The sequence below is a fragment of the Miscanthus floridulus genome, chromosome 18 (assembly GCF_019320115.1).
Source record: "Miscanthus floridulus cultivar M001 chromosome 18, ASM1932011v1, whole genome shotgun sequence".
Lineage (NCBI taxonomy): Eukaryota > Viridiplantae > Streptophyta > Magnoliopsida > Poales > Poaceae > Miscanthus > Miscanthus floridulus.
The window spans coordinates 39,498,473-39,515,508 of NC_089597.1; positions in this window are offsets into that span (position 1 = coordinate 39,498,473).

Below are 17,036 nucleotides of genomic sequence, written 5' to 3' on the forward strand. Positions count from 1 at the left end.
ACATATGCATAGATGTCAAAGGTCATCGGACAGTGACAGGTGCATGTGGGCCCTATAATTTAGGAGGTTCTGCCATAGAATGGTATTAGAGTGATCGTTACAAGGTTTTTGTAGTATTGTTTTACAAAAACTTCAAAATGATTTGGGATGACTAAACTTAACTTGTTAATTTGGTCCAAATTGCTTCTGACTTATCTTATTTCTTTCTCACCATTCCTTATTTGATTAAAAAGGTTTTGTGTGGTGGAGTAGTAATCTTACTATGCCCTATATAAAAACAAATGTTGTTTATGTGTATTATAAGCTTTGATGATTTTGTTCGTAAGAACGATTCATGCATCATGAATAATTCACTAGTTACTTCCTTCACCTCTGAGTCTGGAGTTGAGTAGTGAGTCTGGTTTGAGTAATATAATCCATCCTAGCTGCTCTTTAGACTTTGATCAAATGATCTTACTTGGATTAAATTGGCTTCCTACAGTATGGCTCGTACCAAGATAATGCCCCATAAGTCCACTGGACACAAAGGAGTTCCTTGTCACCAACTTGCCCCTAGGAATGACGGTGCTAGCAGTAGCAGCTCTAGGCCTGATCCCCAGGCAGAGATATAGAGGATTTCTGAAGAGTTAGCACAAGCTACTAGAGATAGGGCTTTGGATGCTATACAGGTAGGAGAATTACAGGATCAATTGAGGCGTCTCACCACCGCGCACAGGAACTGCAAAGCATGTTAGTTCATACGGTGGAGGGAAGGAATGAAGCTTGGCATAGGGAAAATGTAGCTAGAGCTAGAACTCATGAGCTAGAATTCTATGTAGAAGATTTAGAAGAACATAATACCTATCTACATGAGGAAGTTCATAGGCTTAGCAATCTACTAAATCCAAATCATGAACCCCAAGCTGATGCCATGGACCCCGGTGTCATCCTTGCCGATGATGACGAATTAGGAGAGGAAGAAGAAGAAGATCCTGAAGAATTAGTAATGATCGATGAAAGTGATAATGAAGGCGGTAATATTTCGGAATGGATACCGAGCCTGAAGTTTGAAGTAATCAAGGATAGGAATAGAGTTGTATAATAGTTAGTTCTAGTTAAGTTAAGTAGCCTTGTTTTGGTACTTGCGGGTTTGTGTTTATATTAGTAAACTCTATGTAATGTGTCTGGAGTAAGCTTTTGTGCAATTCAATAAAGACTTGTAAATAAAGTTTGGTTTGTCATGAGCAGATGCGTTGTACGCGGGGTTCGTATATTCTGGGAACTTCACAAGATGAGGATGGTATTCTAGATCCGCCACCAGTTCCGACAAATCTGGCTGATGCTATAACCGCACTTGTCAATGTGACGGCCGAAAATTCTCGTTTGCTTCATGAGATAGCTCAAAGTAATCAGAATCAGATGCACAGAAACCGTGGTCGCCACCATAATAGACAGGAGGCTACATATGTTGATTTTACAGACACAAGACCACTGGTGTTCACCAAGGCAGATGAACCATTGGAGGCTGATGACTGGCTTCGAACCATAGAGCAGAAATTTGATCTTATTCCATGCACGGAGTATTAGAAACCTGCGTTTGCCACCCAGCAACTTCGAGGAGCAGCAAGTGCTTGGTGGGCAAACTTAGTGGCTATGCAACCTGCTGGCATTCCAATAACTTGGGCCGAGTTCCGTACTGCCTTCAGAGCCCACTATATTTCGGAAGGAGTGATGGCTATAAAGCTGGATGAATTCCTTGCTTTGAAGCAAGGAGATCAAACAGTGATGCAGTATGTGGGAAGATTCAATCACCTATCACAATATACATCTGAACATGTCAATAATGATGCCAAGAAGAAGAGGTGGTTTATGAGAGGTCTGAATACCAAATTGCAGACTATGATGACCACTTGTACCGATGTCACTTACCATGAGGCAGTAAATATTGCAATTGCTTCAGAGGCAAAGTATCGGCAGCATAAGGAGCTCAAGAAGAAAAAGAGTATGCCGTCTAGATCCTTTGGGGGAAATCAGAAGAGGTAGAGGGTGATTTATCATCTAGTACATCATAATCGTCCACCTTATCGTCCACCGCAGTCTCAAGCCGGGCAACAGTCAAATGTCAGTCCTGCTATAACCTACCCAAATTCTCAACAGACCAATGCTCCTGGTGGCAATGCTCTAATGTCCCAGGGTCACAATTATCCGTGTTACAATTGTGGAAGGACCGATCATTTATTTAGGGAATGTCCATATCCCAGGTAGGCTAATCAAAATTGTCAGAAGGCCCCTTCCAATCAACAATAGGGTCAGGCACCAAACAAGAACCCCAATCAGAATGCTCAAAAGGGCAAAGATGAGAGGAAGACAGGATAGGTGTTCTATATTCAAGCTGGAGAAATTCCAGAAGGGGAGCCAGTGATGATGGGTATGTTTCCTGTTGCCAATCACCCTATAGTTATACTTTTTTATTCGGGTGCATCTCATTCATTCATCAATAGAACATTTGTGATAAAGCATGAAATTTCAATTAGGGCAACAAAGGAAAGTTTCTTTATACAGTCGCCTGAGGGACGTCTGTGTACTAAGGAAATGGTATACTAGGTACCCGTAAACCTAGGTGGGCATATTTTTCCCACTACCATAATTATCCTTAAGGATCAGGATATAGATGTAATCTTGGGAATGAATTGGATGTATCAGCATAAGGCCGTTATAGATGCTTTGAATAGGACTTTAAGGGTGAGTTTGCCAGATAGTTCTTCTCATCCAACTTCCAACCTTAAGAAGATCAGTGGGCAAGATTTGTGCAACTGCTGTCAAAGAGATTAGAGATATCCCGGTAGTGTGTGAATTTCTAGATGTGTTTCCTGAAGATTTACCCGGTCTACCACCTGATAGGGATGTCCAGTTTAACATAGAATTGCAACCTGGAACAGCTCTAATTTCTCGGAGAGCTTATAGGATGCCACCTAAGGAATTGGCCGAGTTGAAGACTCAGTTGCAAGAATTGATTGAGAAGGGGTTTATCCAACCTAGTTCCTCACCTTGGGGATGTCCGGCAATTTTTGTGAAAAAGAAAGATGAGACCCTGAGGTTATGTGTTGACTATCATCCATTGAATGAAGTGACCATCAAGAATAAGTATCCTTTACCTCGGATAGATTTGCTTTTTGATCAATTGGCCAGAGCAAAAGTTTTCTCCAAGATAGATTTGAGGTCAGGATATCACCAAATCAAGATAAAGCCTGAAGATATTCCCAAAATGGCATTTACCACAAGATATGGATTATATGAATACTTGGTAATGTCTTTTGGTTTGACAAATGCTCCAGCTCATTTCATGTATCTGATGAATTCAGTGTTTATGCCTGAGCTAGACAAGTTTGTAGTAGTGTTTATTGATGACATTCTAGTATATTCCAAGAATAAGAAAGAACATGCGGAACATCTTAGAATTGTTCTGACCCGCTTGAGAGAACATCAACTATATGCCAAGTTCAGCAAGTGTGATTTTTGGCTTAAGGAAGTACAATTTCTTAGGACATGTCTTATCAGCTGAAGGCGTTGTAGTTGATCCAAGCAAAGTGAAGGATGTGCTTGATTGGAAACCGCCAACCACAGTTCATCAAGTTCGGAGTTTTCTGGGATTGGCGGGGTATTACCGTCAGGTTTATCCTAGATTTCTCTAAAATATCCAAGTCCATAACTGAATTAGTTGAAGAACCAAGTCAAGTTTGTCTGGTCATCTGATTGTGAAGAGGCTTTCCAGACCTTGAAGAGACTGTTGACCACTGCACCAGTATTAGCCCAACCTGATATCGAGAAGCCATTTGATGTTTATTGTGATGCTTCAGGTATTGATATTGGATGTGTGTTGATGCAAGAAGGCCAAGTCATTGCCTATGCATCTAGGCAACTTAAGCAACATGAAGAACACTATCCAACTCATGATCTGGAGTTAGCAGCTGTGGTCCATGCTCTGAAGATTTGGTGGCATTACCTACTTGGTAATACGTGCCATATTTATACAGATCACAAGAGCTTAAAGTATATCTTTACTCAGTTAGAGTTGAACATGCGACAAAGAAGATGGTTAGAACTGATTAAAGATTATGACTTGGAAGTACATTATCACCCCTGGTAAAGCAAATGTGGTTGCAGATGCCCTCAGTCACAAAAGTTATTGCAATTGTCTGGCAGTGAGAACATTAGGTTTGACTTTATGTCAAGAGATGGAGAAGTTGAATGTAGAAATGATTCAACAAGGTTGTTTGACCAACATAATTGTTAAAGCCACTATTCAAGATCAAGTTATTGCTACTCAGAAGGAAAACAAGGGTATAGCCCATATCAAAGAAAGGGTCAGGAATGGAAAAGCAGAATGCTTTAGCATAGATGATGAAGGTGTGTTATGGTTCAAGGATCGCCTGGTGGTACCAAAGGTTCCTAAGTTGCGGCAGTCAATTCTGGAAGAAGCACATGCTACTAGGTTATCTATCCATCCGGGAAGCAACAAGATGTACCATGACTTGAAGCAAAGATTTTGGTGGACTAAAATGAAAATAGAGATTGCTATATATATAGCAAGGTGTGATACTTGTCAAAAGGTGAAAGCTATACATTTAAGATCTACTGGTGAATTACAACCATTACCTATTCCATCTTGAAAGTGGGAGGACATAAGTATGGACTTTATTGTTGGTCTACCCAAGACATCCAAAGGATTTGACTCAGTATGGGTTATTGTAGATCGACTCACTAAGTCAGCACATTTTCTTCCTGTCAAGACTTATATATCCTACGATCCAATATGCCAAGATGTATTTAGCAAGAATCATGAGCTTACATGGAGTACCAAAGACCATAGTGTCAGATAGGGGTACACAGTTTGTCTCTAGCTTTTGGAAACACTTACATGCTTCATTAGGTACAAAACTTCTGTATAGTACAGCTTATCATCCCTAGACTGATGGTCAGATTGAAAGGGTCAATCAAGTACTTGAAGATATGTTAAGATGTTGTGTTCTTAACTATTCCAAAAAGTGGGATGAATGTCTGCCTTTGGCTGAGTTCTCATACAACAATAGTTATCAAGAAAGCATTAGAATGGCTCCATTCGAAGCACTCTATGGTCGTAGATGCAGAACCTCGCTGAGTTGGTCTGAGTCTGGAGAAAGAAGATTCTTTGGAGTTGACCTTGTGAAAGAAACAGAAGACAAGGTTAGGCAAATACAGAGTAATTTGAAGATAGCTCAGTCCCACCAAAAGAGTTATGCGGATAGAAGACGGAGACCATTGGTATTTAACAAAGGAGATTTTGTATATCTAAAAGTATCACCAATGAAGGGGGTTACCTGTTTTGGTGTTAAAGGCAAGTTGGCACCTCGATATATTGGACCATATCAAATTTTGGAGAGGTATGGAAAAGTGGCATATCGCTTGAAATTACCTGAACATCTCGCAGCTGTGCATGATGTGTTCCATGTTTCTCAATTGAAGAAGTGTCTCCGAGTGCCTGAGCAGAATGTTGAGGTTGAAGGGGTGGAACTTGAACCAGATCTGACTTATTCTGAATATCCTGTCCGAGTGTTGGATCAGAAAGATCATGTTACTCGAAGGACAATCAAGTTCTATAAGATATAATGGAATCAACATTCAGAAGAAGAAGCTACTTGGGAATCAGAAGATTACTTATTAGAAAAATTTCTAGAGTTTCTTGCGTCAATATAGAATAATGTTAGTTAAGCTAGGTTGATACAAATTGTGTTTTATAAAGGGACATCAACTATTTTATGGACAGATCTTGTATGTGTTCTCGCGACACGTTTCCTTTTCCATTACTTACCCTATGGCTTTGAATCTCGGGACGAGATTTCTTTTAGGGGGAAGGATTGTAACACCTCGGGTGTTTAAATACTAAAACCTACCATGTCATCATATGCATTGCAAAGCATTTGGCATTTAGTGAAAATTTTGATATGCATACACTAAAACAAGTTTACCTTTATGTGGTATGTGTTGAATTGTATTGTTTGAATCAAGTTCAAAATTTGGTTTGAATTTGAATTTTCATGAAAACCCTGATTTTCAGTATTTAAATTCTACCCTGAAAACTCATTTCAAAATCTAAGCATATTTTGGGGTTGAGCCCAAAAGCAAAAGTGTAGAGCTTATCAAGTTATACAAAGTTTGTTTTTGGAGTTTTCATAGTTGTTATGAAAAATTTGGAGTAATCGAAAAGGCGTAATTCGTTAAATTTCCCCTATTTGAATTCAAAAGTTCATTTCAAAATGTAGGACGACTTAGGGGTTGGTCATAAAAGCAAAGTTGTAGAACTTTGAATTTTGAACAACTTTTATTTTTGGAGATTTTTGAGTTGTTACACAAATTTGGGAGTAATTTGAATTTGAAAATGAAGGGCAATTCTGTAAATTATGTGAACAGTGTTCACCGCCTAAGCTACACCGCCGGCGACCTTCGGTTTGCTTCCAGGCATGGTCGTGGCCATCTTTGGCGTCGCGCTGGCGCGGTGAAGGCCACAGTGCAGCTTCCTTGCGCTTCTGAGCCGCGCTATTTAGCCTTGGCCGTCGCCGTTCGTTCCCGCTCTCTTGCTCTGTTTTCCCGACGCCACGGCCATAACTTCGGCGAGCTCTCACCGTCGCTTTAGCGCACTCCTGCCGCTGAAAAGCTTATCACAGCTCCGCCTGCTACTTGCATGCCCAACCAACCTATTTTTGTCACTTGACTTCGCCGGGAACTCGCTGTCCACGTCCTTCTTCCTCGCGGCCGACAACCTCACCCGCGATCCCGTTTCATCGTGGTCAGCGCGTTGCGGTGAGTCTCTGTCCTTGCCGAGCTGTGATTCAGTTTCGCCATGATGCCGTGGTGCTTTGTACCTTGATGCTTGATCAAATTGTCCACCGCAGCCACCGGAGCGCCACCGTCACTGTTGCTTGCTCTGCCGTGACCGCTGTGACCGTCGAACGGCGTCTCCAGTGCTCCTCTGGCCTTGTGCTCTACTCAGTCGCGTTTGGGGTGAGCTGCTGATGCTTCCTAGGCCATCTATTTAAGCTTTACAAGTCTCACGTCGCCAGCGTAGCGTAGCCTCGCCGTCGTGGCCACCATGGCCGACGTAGTGCTCGGTCCAGTCCGTAGCTAGTCCAGCTTGTGCCCCAAATCGATGCGCCTAGTCGAGGGTAGTGTTTTGGTACCGTGGTCGTCACCGTTGGTCTCGCCGTCAGCGAGATATCGCCGGTCAGCGCGCGTGTCGCCGGAGTCAAAGCCTAAGGTTGAAGATGACATGTGGGGTCAGGATGTCAGTGACTGTGTAGTTCAAAATTGGATTTTTCTATTTTCTGGGATGAATGAATAGTGTCTGTTTTTGTTATTTTTGTGTAGATTTATTTAGAGCTCCAAAAATTATGAAAATTTTTGTGTGACCTCTCTGTGATGTATATTATTTAAGAAAAATATGAAATAATGTTTTTCAGTACTTTTTGAATGTGATGAAAATTGCTCAATTAATTAATAAATGGATTTCCATGATTTTTCTAGGCTTATTTATTTATCCAAAAATTATGAAAATTGTTTTGTCACTTATTTATCATGTGATAAACATTTACAAAAATTTTGAGGTCAATTGGAACAAGTTGATTTATTTCATAATTCTTAATTAATTAATTAATTCATAAAAGCAAATAGTAACCTTTAGTGATTTAGGTTTTGTTTGAATTGTTGATTGAGTGATGTCCTTGGGTCATTAGTTGGTAATGATCTTTGGCAATTGATGATTAGTATTCTGGAAAGGTTTAGTTAGTTTGACTTGTAACTGTACCGCGAAGGAAAGTTGTATTCCAGTTATTAACTTTTGCATCCATCATCAAGCATCATGTTTCGTATTCCGCATCATGTTAAACATGGTATTGTTACTACGTGTAGTGAATGAAGGTGAACATGTGATAGTTAACCAAGTTGCTAAGGAAGTTAGTCCATCTGTTGAGGTTGGATCGAATACTTGTGGAACATCGCAGGAATCAGACTTTTCCGTCAACGAAGGCAAGCCCCGGATGCATACAACCCTACCTTGTGTTTTGCAAATTAATTTCGCTTTTGCTTTTCTTTACTGCATTAAGTGATTAAGAGTTAAGTAAAAGCCTAATTGGTGCATTACCAACATTGTTTTTCCATATCTACCTTGATTACCTATTTTATTCGTACATGTCTAGATATGCTTAGTCATGCTTAGTCGGGTGATTAGCTGTCACCTGAGAATCTTAAATGGATCTTTGGTTACTTCTATTATCATGAAATATGAGCATGTGAAGTAATAAATCTAGACCGGGCGGACTTGGTGTGTGTGAGCCACAAGACATGGAGGTCTTGTGAGCGGCTTCTTTCTGCCTGTGTCGATTAAGGTCCGTACCGTTGTTGAATTGTATGAGGTGAGACTTTGTAGTACTAACCACATACTTCGATAAGCCTTAACTTGGCGATTCTAGTACAAGAATGGCTACTCGCGCACTGGGAGTGGAGAGATGGCGGGAATAGCGTGTACCCACATGGCCATGGGCTGGAATGGTGGAGTACTGTATTCTCGGGTGGCGCGGACCCGTTCTTGTTTTAGAGGATCCGAGAATAGGTTGGTATATGTAGGTCGGGGCCCTGCATATGTCGTGTGGTCTGGAATCCCCAGCTGGGTTTATAATCGGTTCGAATAGTCGTTGCTCCTCGGTTATGGAGACTCAACTCACTGTTCATCATCGTAGTATCAATAACTGGAACTTGAGGCTGGTTTGAGAAAGTGTTGGATATGAAGTTTCATGATCTCAATACGGATCGTGCCATCTTTGTATATGATTTTATGAAGTTTTAAATGTCGAATTAAAGAATTTTGTTAAAGAACTTTTACGCAAAATAACTTTGATTATTGCTAAATCCATACCTTGAATCCCTAAGCCTGCATTCCTGAGTCTTCTTAGTTTTATTTCGGTTAAGTCTTGTTGAGTACTTTTGTACTCAGGGTTCGTTGACCCTTGTTGCAGGTGAGCCTCATGAGCAAATCTGTTTTGGATCGTGCTACATGACTTTTGTTTGATCTGATGATGAGAAGTAAATGTGTGGCCCTTGGGCAGGGCAGTTTCATTGTGTGTTTTGTATTATATTATAATGCCACTCCACTATTTTGTTTTGTAATAATCATCGAACTTAGTTGTGAGGTTTGAAACTACTATTTTGTAAATTATGTTATCGTAAGACTTCCGCTGTTTTTACTCTGGTGTTGATATTTGAATAAATGTTGTAATACTGCAATGACTCTATAATGTGATCCTGCTTGGAAATCATGGATGATTCGGGGTTCCCCGAGGACACCCGACAGTCTTCTTAAGTTACCGGAAACATATGCATAGATGTCAAAGGTCGTCGGACAGTGACAGGTGCATGTGGGCCCTATAATTTAGGAGGTTCTGCCACAGGAACCTTTGGTTTTATAGGAGCAATGGGTGCAAGGAAACCAACCGCTCGCCTAGATCTCTGTGCCTACCATGATCTGCCACCACATCTCATCATAGGGCGTGCGCACGCAACCTATGTCCATTCCCTCAAAAACCTCACCGGACGTTTTGCCTTCCTGAATGGACCATGATCCATCATAGGTAAAAGGGATATGGAGCTAAAAACACTCCTACGGCCTATCTAGGCCTAGGAGTTCAAAGGTTGGCCCATCAATGGGTTCGACAACCGCTCCGGGCACCCTAAGAGCGAGGGGTGGAATGAGATGGGACCGCTAGCGGCCAGCGTCGTGGGCATCCTGGCCCACATTTGAGTCTTGGCCAGATATGATCCATGGTTTCTCCATGAAGAAAGGTAGATAGCCCTCGGGACTGGTCGAATAGACCTAAGAACTATATGGATTGACCGCTGAGAATATGGAGTCAGTCACCAGCTAACCCAAGCTGGATCCCCATGAACAGGATGTCGGGGCCCCACCCAGACTAGCCAGCTAATAGTTTGCCAAGCAATGTGGCTCGTCCATAGAGGAAAATCATGGCATGGATCAACCCCTCCAGATGCATAAACCGTGGATGGGGTGACGATCACAAATATGAGCCAACCCTTGACTAGTCCCCCACTACGCGTGGGGCTCGAGGAAAGTTGGACTCACAAGGAGACCGAACACACGGTCGCAGAACGATAGACCCCCATAGGGGTCGAAATCAGGGGAAGACCTTTTCTGACCCGCCAAACCTCACGGCTATACCCCCGAGGGGTCTGATCACGACGAAAGGGAATTGTTGTCCCTAGGACATGCCGTGGGTGACAAAAGAAGGCCAAGGCCATCAGAGTCCTCCCATTTAGAAAAGCCTCCAAAAGAGTATTCTACTGCTTCGTGGGCTTGGGGGCTACTGTTGAGGACCAATACTAGGGTACCCGAAGAGGAGGAGCTAATGATCATCAACATTGATTCATCCAAGCAGTCAAGAGCATGACTGCAACTCCAACCGACCCCCAGACGTGCAGGCTCCACCTCGACCGACCTCTAGGAAGCCTCTAGGGAAGGACTCCGCCTCGCCTGACCCCAAGGCCATGGGTTATGAATTGCCCGACCCTTGGGTTTGCGCTTTGCCTCACCCGACCCTTGGGTTTGCTCTCCGCCTCGCCTGACCCCAAGGCCATGGGCTCTGCCTCACCTGACCCATGGGTTTGCGCTCTGCCTTGCCAGGCCTCTGGGGAGGGCTCCACCTCGCTCGACCCCAAGGTCACGGACTTCGCCTCACCCAACCCTTGGGTTTGCGCTCCGCCTCGCCCGGCCTTTATGGGAGGGCTTCGCCTTGCCTGACCCTAAGGCCACGGGCTCCGCCTCGCCTAACCCATGGGATTGTGCTTCGCCTCGCCTGACCCCGAGGCCGCGGGCTCCGCCTCACCTGACGTAGACCCATGATGCCTCCAACCACTCCAGGTTCAAGTGTATGGGCCTGGGTCAAAAGCTCTAACACCAGGGAGGAGACCGGCATGCCCCCGATGTAACCCACGGCCATGATGGGCCATACCTGAGGGTTCACATCAGGAACAGTGTTAGGCGTACCGGTGTTGTTCTGCTTAACCCTCATACAAAAACTGACAGGCGTGTTAGTTCACCGTGACGTCCGCCAGGACGGAGTGGAGCGCCATGACAGGCAGACGACGCCAGCGCATGGTGCCAGTGATGGACAGGGCCATGATGTGGAGTCATCCCTATTGACATCTACAAGGTCGGCGGGAACCGCATGAAGGATAAGAAGGATCTGGCGATCCTGAAGGCCTTCGGCTCTCTCTCATTCTTCTTTTTCCCTCTGTTGTAACCCGTGCTTTCCCTTGCCCTATAAAAGGGAAAGCAGGGCACCCCATGAATGGGGGGGATCAATCCAGGTCAGACCCGATTGAATCATCACGAACCAATCAAACCTCGAACCGACCAGAACACAACACAAGCACACGGTTGAGCGGCAACCGAGCTCTCGGCACCCGTTCACTCTTTCCACCAGAGACTTGGGACATGTCCCTCTCTCGCCCATTTGTAACCCCTACTACCAACTTTTGGTGCTAGTAACATGAGCAGCAGCAATGAACTAGACATAAGGACATTCTGCCCGAACTAGTATAAACCTCGTGTTCTCTAAGCACACCATCCGAGCCAAACACGCGATACTAGAAATTTATTCATTGGTGGTACCTCAAAACACCGACACGCCCCTACTTAGCGGGGTGCAAGCTGCCAGTCACCGCCGACAAGCTAGTGCTCCATGCCGGTATGCCTCATCGGCAGGTAGACTAGTTAGATCTACCGGTGATAAGGGTGGTACTCATCACCACTGTCGCCGCAAGATCCAAAGGCAATGGTAATGCTTTTGCACTTCCCTTATGCATTCTTCTTGGATTTTAATTTCCTTCTTCACTCATCTAAGTACGAATGAAACTTCTATCTGATTATTAATGAGCTCACGAACATATCTCTGCAGTCGCTCCTTCTCTGATTCAGGCGGCAGCGCCACCGCTTCCATCGCCGTCCCCGCTCCACTAGATCCTCGTCAAGATGGAGGAGGAGGCCCCCAACAAGAGGAATGAAGTGGCCATCCTCATAGACCATGTCTTGGTCCTCATCCTCAACCGCCTCACTGCCCACTCCTTGTGTAGCTACAAGTGTGTCTATCGCTCCTGGAATAGCCTCATCTCGGGATCCGAGTACCCGTAAGGACCTACCCCAGATTCTCGCTAGATTCTTCTACCGCAGCTGGAAATGTGTAACACCCATGTTTTTGCATCATGATAAAATCCACTAAAAATTTAAACTTTTAAAACTTTACAACAAATTAAAACTTGATTAGTATATTTTCCGCAAAACCATTTTGGAAAATGCTTTTCAAAAACCCTGCATTAAAAATCCACCATATGCATTTGTGTGTCACGTAGGATTTAATTGTTGCGCTAAAGATATTTTCTAGGCATAGAAGATCGCTTCACATTTGAACTCCATTTCCTACACTGTCTGCTTGAGTGTATGTTTGAATGCTTGCTTGAATGCTTGAATGATTGTCTGCATGTGTGTTTGAATGCTTGCCTTCTGAAATTTACTTGTGGCACCAAAATAACCCCTTAATTTCCATTTCCATTCTTAAATTTAAAACCCTTTTCTCTTATAGAGGTAGATAACGCATCGTAAATATAAACAATATTTTGTTACCTTCTTGCTTAATTATAAAAGTCGTCCCATGATTAAATTATAAATTTAATTTTCCAAGCTCTGTCTTACGTATGGGCTCTCCCTTCCTTTCTCTCTTCCTCTCTCTCTACCGCTCTCGAGCCACCGCCGCGCACGTCGCCGTGCGTTGCCCCAGCAATCCCCGCCAGCGCTAGCGCCGGTCCCGCGCCCGTGGCCGAGCCGGCCCTGCCGGCCGCCCGTGGCCACAGCCCGCTTGCGCCGCCTCGCCGCACGAAGCGCTGGCCGTCCCACGCCCGCCGTGCGCCATCGCTGGCCCTAGCCCCTACAACGCCCGGCCGCACCACCACCGGTTCGGCTCATCGCCCGCACCCACGCCCGCTGTGCTGGCCGCCCGTGGCCCCAGCCCGCTCGCGCTGCCTCACCGCACGGAGCGCCAGCCGTCCCGCGCCCACCGCGCGCCACCGCCGACCCTGGCCCCTCCAGTGCCCGGCCATGCCACTGCCGGTTCGGCTCATCGCCCTCACCCACACCCGGCGTCCGCTGTGACTCCATCCTAGGGCCATCAATCCCGACATCCGCTGTGACTCCGTCGACATCCGTGACCCTGTCCACATTCCTGCCGCCGGTCGTCCTAGTGCCGAGGGCGGTGGCCTTTGGCACGGGCCAAGGGGAGGGGGTGCTGTCCGCCTAGAAGGCCGCGGCAGACGCCATGCTCGAACAGTTTGGATAGGGCTGTTTGCCTACCGTGTCGCCTGCTCAAGCTCTTGAACTCATCGGACAGGTAAAAATTATGAATATGCAATATAGGTACTTAGTTAGCTTTGATTGTAGTGTAGTAGTTCAATTATTTGTTATTTACTAGTTAATGTGATGACTCAAGTAGTTGATTTAGTTAGTGATCTAGTGAGATAGATATGTAGATAGATAGAAACATAGATACATAGGTACATAGATATAGTTAGATAGCTACTTAGATAGGTAGTTATATATTTAGTTAACTAAATAGGATCTAGCTATTTAGTGAGTACATTGTATATATACACGTAGTTATTATCTTATTTACTTAGTTTGTAGTTAGAAAGTACTTGTTAGGTACTATCTATCATCTAATTTGGACTAAAGGACATGTGTTTTGTTATGTGTTTGAACTAGATGGACAACCTAGTGACCATATATCATGGAGGCACCGTTGAAAGCGATCGCTATGGATATGTTGAGTTTGTTGATATGCAAAGCATGCTTGTGCTATTCAATGATAGCCCTTCATTTAGTGAGATGGTTGCAAGGGCTTGAGAGGAGCTGCATTGTCTTGGAGATGATGATGATGGCATTGCAGTTGAGGGTGTACTGCACCTAGGTTCTCCTCCCAACATCCTCAGGCGAATGATCCCAATTGGGTGTGCTGATTAGTGGGAGAATTATGTGAGATCGACTATAAAAAGCCAGCTGCAATGTTTGAATGTGGTTGTGCGTCGGGTGTTAGTTGATCCAATCCCTCATGGGTTTTCCCCACCACTAGGTCAGCAGGCACACTTCGACCCTCCCATTCCAGAACCTGATATGGAAGTGGAGGTTGCACCTATGGTTCCCGATGCTCAATCTGCCCCCCATGAGCTAGTTGGAGATGCTTGTCAGATTCATGATGTTATGGCAGATCCTCCTCATGAGATTCCTTTGACATAGAATCATCCGAGTAAGTGTCTTATCCGCATGGTTATTGGGAGTTTACCCTCTTTCTTACATCCATTTTTTATTCTTTTCTCATTTCTCTACTTATGTTGCAGGAGACATTCCTAACAATGTGGATGTGCCCCCTATTGCTGCGCAAGTGCAATGTGGAGATGAATTTTGTGGCTCCAATAGTGTCAAAATTATGAATGATTCGGAGCCATATGAGATGGCAAGGGCTCTTGATTTTGATGATGATCGTCCTATGGGAGAGCTGTCAGAGAGTGATATTGAGATGCTGAGGCATATCTTTCCCGGCCGCTGTGATCCAAGAGTTCACGAGTTCAGCGATCTTGCTCATTTCGATCAGGCTATGCAGAAGGACGTGATGATGAGCTCCTAGAAGCTTCTGAGGCCGGCCTTAACATGGTAATTGAGAAGGGTAGGGTATTCAAGGACCTCCCTACATTAAAGAGGTGGTACGTTCTTTCTTGTGCTTCCCTCAGTGTGCCGAGGCCTTTAGGCACTATCATCTCATCTTCTCCATTGATAGTACGTTCTTGATTGGCAAATACTAGAGCACACTTCTTATAGCCATATCCTGTGATGTGAACAACAAGTTGGTTCCTTTGGCATTTGCTTTGGTTGAGAAGGAGAACAATGATAGTTAGGGATGGTTCTTGAGGCTAGTCCGAATACATGTGGTTGGGCCTAGCAGGGAGGTTGGCGTCATATCTGATAGGCACCAGGGCATACTTCATGTCGTGCGAGAGCAGATAGAGGGGTATGCACCTCTGCACCATCGTTGGTGTACTCAGCACCTTGTCGAGAATCTACTCTAGAAGGATGATGTGAAGGATAACTTTGATCTATTCTAGGAGGCTGCTCGACAGCTTGAGGACAAGTACTTTTAGAAAAAATTAGAGTAGGTTAGAACCGTATCAAATGCAGAAGGTAGACAATGTCTCATAGGTTTGATGAGGGATTTGGAGAAATGGACAAGAGCTCACGACGACGGTGGATGGAGGTATGAGTTTTAGTTTAGCAACATGGCGGAGTCATTCAATAAGTTGCTATTGGGGATACGTGGTGTGCCTGTGAATGCAATCGTTCAATTCACCTTCTACAAGCTTGTTGCCTAGTTCAACGATAGACACGCCCATGCATTGAAGTTGAAGAGTGATGGAGAGATATGGGCTCCGAAACCAAAGGCATACCTAAAGAAGGCAAATGAAAGGGCTGGCACACATGAGGATACATGTTTTGACCACGCCACCACCCCCATCACCACCACCACCAACAATGGAAGGCTACTGTGGAGAAGGTGCAACACAATTTGCTATGTGGCCACACTACTAGGATGACCCTATCTTATTCACATGGCACATCCATATGTTTCTTGTGCTTGTTATTCGCTTGAATTACCTAAGGCATGTTAGGATTAGTTCAGGACCTTTGTACCCTAGTTCGGTACATGTTCTCACATGCCATTTCATGTGTTGTGTGTGTTGAATTATATAATGCCCTACTTCGTTAGGTTTTGTTTGCAGCACGTGATCATATTTCACTGCGTCCGCAATATTAAACTGAATATTATGACCATAAATAATAAAAACAACTACATAATGAAAAGTCCAATACTATGACACCTTAAACAACACAATAATACTAGAAGTATGTGCCGACAAACTAAATAACGCAGTACATGACCTAAGCATGCCCATACTTAAAGTGCATTACATGACAACACAATGAAAAGTCCAATAGTAGACAACATTGTTCATGAATAAACCATAGAACTAGCAAGTAATGGAGACTACTGAGTGCAACGAGGCCACTTTCCCTTCCTCAGGGCATCAGGATTCTCCTCCATCGCTGCTTTTGCTCGGCATGCACGCTCAAGCTTCTTCTCTCTCTCCTCCATATACGCAGCAACACGCCTCCTTTCCTCCTCTTTCTTGTGCTCCTTTTTTGTAGCCTCCTCTCTGTGTCACTTCTCCATCATCTTCTTACCCTCTGCCTCCCACCACAATAGTTTCTATAGCCATTCCTTGTCTTCAGGCTTGATCTCAGTGTCGATCCACTACTCAAAATCATAGAGTGGTGGAGGGGTCTGCAACAAATGCAATTGTTACAAAACAAAAAAATCATGCAAGATGTCATATGACACAAAATAATTATTACACAACATCAATTCCTCACCATCTTGTTAATGCGGCACTGATGAAGTGTAGGCTCAAACGCAAAATTGAAACACATCCAATACCTCTGCCTATACGTGTCCTCTTCATTAGACTTGGCTACCTTGCAAGGATCGCTGCAAAAGCACATAGGCACTAGAACACCACTAGGCAGAGGCAATAGGTCGAAGGCATTTCCAGTCATCCGGCCATAACTATAATTTAGCCATTTTTGTTCTAAGAATCGAAAGCAATTAACATTAAACCCTACATCTAGGGTTTCCCATTTGATCCACAACAATGAACCCATAACATAACAACGTGCGTTGAGGTTACCTTGGTTTGGTAGCTTTTCCACGCCTTTGCATCCTACGGTTGTATAATATAAATATTAAAATTGTATGAAACGCTAAGTAATGATGATTCTTAAGTTGAAAAATCCGACTAATATATATCGAATCGATTTGAAAAAAAAACTAGGAGGGAGCGAGGATACCTTGCTCTTGAAG